We start from the raw sequence: 3,591 nt of genomic DNA on the forward strand, positions 1-3,591 counted from the left end.
TTTCGACCACCTGGGGATCTTTAACCTCCACTTAAATCAAAGTACACGGGCGTTCTCGCATTTCGACCCCATCGAAACGCGGCCGCCGTGGCCGGGCCAGCAAGTAAAAGTGTAGAACGTCAAGAAATCCGTTTGTTTATAAGTATGATGACAGTAGAAGTCATGAATAAGCAGATGCAGAAACAGCTGCATTGAATAAATATATGAGAAATGTAACAAACAAGTCCAGTAAAGTCTCATTGGCCAATTTATCAATTCTGTGGCCTCGCTTTGAAAGTCAAAGCTCGGCCACTTCGTGCCCATTCCATTCGAATTTAACTCATGGCTTTTCAAATTGTGGAATAATTCCAGAAACATTCCCTCTCCAGAGTTACCACTCCGCCACTCTGAGCTGGAGCCAACGACACAGCAACTGGCTCCTCAGTTGTCACACCAGATAGTGATTGACAGCGCAACCGTACTGATGAAAGTGGCGTAATACTTCAAATTTGCACTTCAATCCAAATGAGAAGCTGCGGTCACGTCGGGTAAGTAGGCACTTGGACGTTTTCCCTTCGAACGATGAGAGCAAAGTAAATGTCAATACAGTAAAGTTTTCGGAACCTGTTACACTGGACGCAACTTCACGTCACATTCACATTGAACGAAAGAAACAAAAGTACTCCTAATGTACCCAAACTATCTGTGCTAAACATATTACAATCGCCAAATCAGGCCGTGGAAGCTGGGGCCTGTTTCATGTCATTCCTTCTCACTGCACTGCAGTCCTAAGTTGCGTTTGACGCCGACCTGCGAGAGCAATCTTTTGGATAAAGATAGCGAGCTGCTGCCTTTATTCATCATCATGATCATAATCATCATCACCACCTTTGGCCTATTTGTGTCTACTGAATCACTAAACCATCCCCTGATATCCCTATGTTAAGCTAGCTGGTTCCAACTTGAGCCACCGAATTTCCTAATTTATACACGCCACATAATTTTGTTTTGTCTTTCACTGCGCTTGCCTTCCTTAGACATTCATTCTGTAACTCTAATAATCTGTCGTTATCTGATCTACGCAGTCTGCTGTCTGACCTACCCAATAGATGACCTACCCAGATCAATTTCTTTCTCGGTAGGCCAACTAGAATATTCCCTATCGCCATGTGCTCTGTGATCTGCAGCCCTCTCTTATTGTCTCCGAATGTAACACCTAAAATTTTTCTTTCCAACACTTTTTCCGCTGCCTTCAAGTTGTTCTCGAGCTTCTTTGTTAACCAAGTTCTTACCCCATAAGTTAGCGCGAAAAGAATGCAATGCTTAGATAGTTTTGTCTTCAGCGACAGTGGCAAGCTCCTGGTCAGGGTTGAGCAATGCATGTCGTACACACTCCAACCCATTTTCTTGTCTTCTGTAATTTTAGTTCTCATGGTGAGGCTCAGCTATAAGTAACTTACCGATACAAACGTACTCCTACACAAACTGCAGAGGCTGATTAACCATCACAAATTCATGTTTCTTGGCCAAGCTATTGATTATTACCTTCGTTTTCTGCATAACAGACCAAGTCATTCTTCTACTTTCCCAGGTAAGGTCCTCTGTCATTTGTTGTCATTCGTCGCCGGTGTTCCTGAAGAGGACAATGTGATATGCACGCAGACGTTCATTGAGATATTTCCCCGTTTATTTCCCCCCCCCCCCCTCATTCGAAGCCTGTGCTCTCTCTTGCCTATGCCGAGCCGCAAAATCTTGCTGCAATAAATTTACAGAACTAGGACATAACAAGAACCAAGCCTTAACGCTTAATCTGTTCGCCTAAATCAAGCTACACAGCAGAAACAAGCCAAATCCATGGCCGAGCAAGTTCTGGCGTGTTCTCGTCGTGTGCTACTCCGCGCCTAACTTTTTCAGTGTCGGTTGAGTCAGAAGTGATTTACACGGTCATTCATTTTTCTGTGGGAATGCACGCAAGACACAATTTTGGGCCGCACTCCATACGCGACTGAATACGGAACACCTCCTGGTAAGATAAGACGCTGCTAGCTTATAGCTTCAGTGTCACTTCGTGTAGGGCTGCAGTAGACCATCTATATTCCTTGGACATTGTGTTAAGATTTAGAAAGCCATTCCAATACGCTTACAGCGCTGTGAATGTTTATTTCATTACATAATATTTCCTCTTTTGTGTGTGCGTAAGAACTACTAAAATGTGTTCTCAACACCATGATCCCATGGCAAATAAATGATCGCTCAGCAAAGCAATGATGGACATGCAAAAAAAAAAAAACACTCAGTGCCCTTGCACTCGGCTAAGAAGGATAACCAGCGAACCTTCACTAAATAACAGGAAAAGTGTGCAAGTTTCCGCAGTATACTGTTCGAGGTCGTGCGCACACAGGTGATGACGCAACATAACGAACTGCGCAGCAGCGGATAAGTCCACGCCCACGCCAGTCCAGATCTGGACTGTAAAGAGGAAAGTTCAACGTGTTCTGCGGATTGCTAAATTCGAATTCCTCACCAAAGTGCAACGCCAATTTCATCGAGTGTACAATAACCTGCCACCAAAGAGTAATAACATTAATCGGTGGGTTAAGAAGTTGAAGGATACCAGCAGTTTGTTGGAAAAACCCCGTTTTGGTAGGCTATCGGTAAGTGACGAGTCTGTAAAGGCTATACAGGAGAACTACCTAAGGAACCCTAATGAAGCTGTGCGTGCGTATGCTCTACAATTACACCTAAGCACATGGTGTGAAAGAAACGTCTACGTTTTTCGGGTTACAAATATGAGCTGTTGCACGCTTCAAACTAGCGTTTTGACCGAAATGATTGGCGTTTGCTACAGACAATCGGACTGCACAGAACAGGCATGCACCTTGGAGAGCTTTCCCTTGATATGGTGCAAACTTCACACTTCTATCTTGCTTCGTTTACGTCGTATGACCGGTTAAATGTGCACAATGATTTTACGGACAGGCTGTAGTTTTTTGTACCTTCATGTAGTTGAAACGCTCTCACTCAATGACATTAAAGGTCGACTGCCCGATGAAACTTATAAGGCTTTCGGCTTAATGAAGATTAAGCACAAAACAAGCGCCAAAACCACATCCTTGATAAGGCCCTCCTGATAACAATGCGAAGCACGTGGTGCTCCGCGCATGTATTCTCCGACAATGGTGAACGGTAGCTTGCTACGTCGGAAGTGACGTCTCTAGCCTGTCATATATAAAACTACCAGCGTGAGTAGCGTGGTAGCGTCAATACGAAGAGAAGCAAAGGGAGAAGAAGCTGAAATGCGAGCAGCTGTGGCGCGCTGCCGATGATCGCATGGCAGCGGAATTATAGCACAGGGGAAGTCCGCACGCCCACATTCTACTGTGTTTGAATAAGGCACCGGAGGAGGAATTGGGCCGAAAAATTCGCCAGGGATACATAGACTGGTTACGGCTGCGAATGCGACAGCATTATAGTGGCTTAGGCAAGATGTTTTCGATTGAGCTTTTTCACGTGCACTAAAGTTATTTCTGTTTAGTCGCTGTGGCTGTCAGCGTTTCCCGGCTTCGGGATATGCAGACGCTTCAAAGCTCATGGCAGTAGAGGCAGCGCCGA

Source organism: Dermacentor andersoni, chromosome 4, assembly GCF_023375885.2.
Source record: "Dermacentor andersoni chromosome 4, qqDerAnde1_hic_scaffold, whole genome shotgun sequence".
NCBI classification, from domain to species: domain Eukaryota; kingdom Metazoa; phylum Arthropoda; class Arachnida; order Ixodida; family Ixodidae; genus Dermacentor; species Dermacentor andersoni.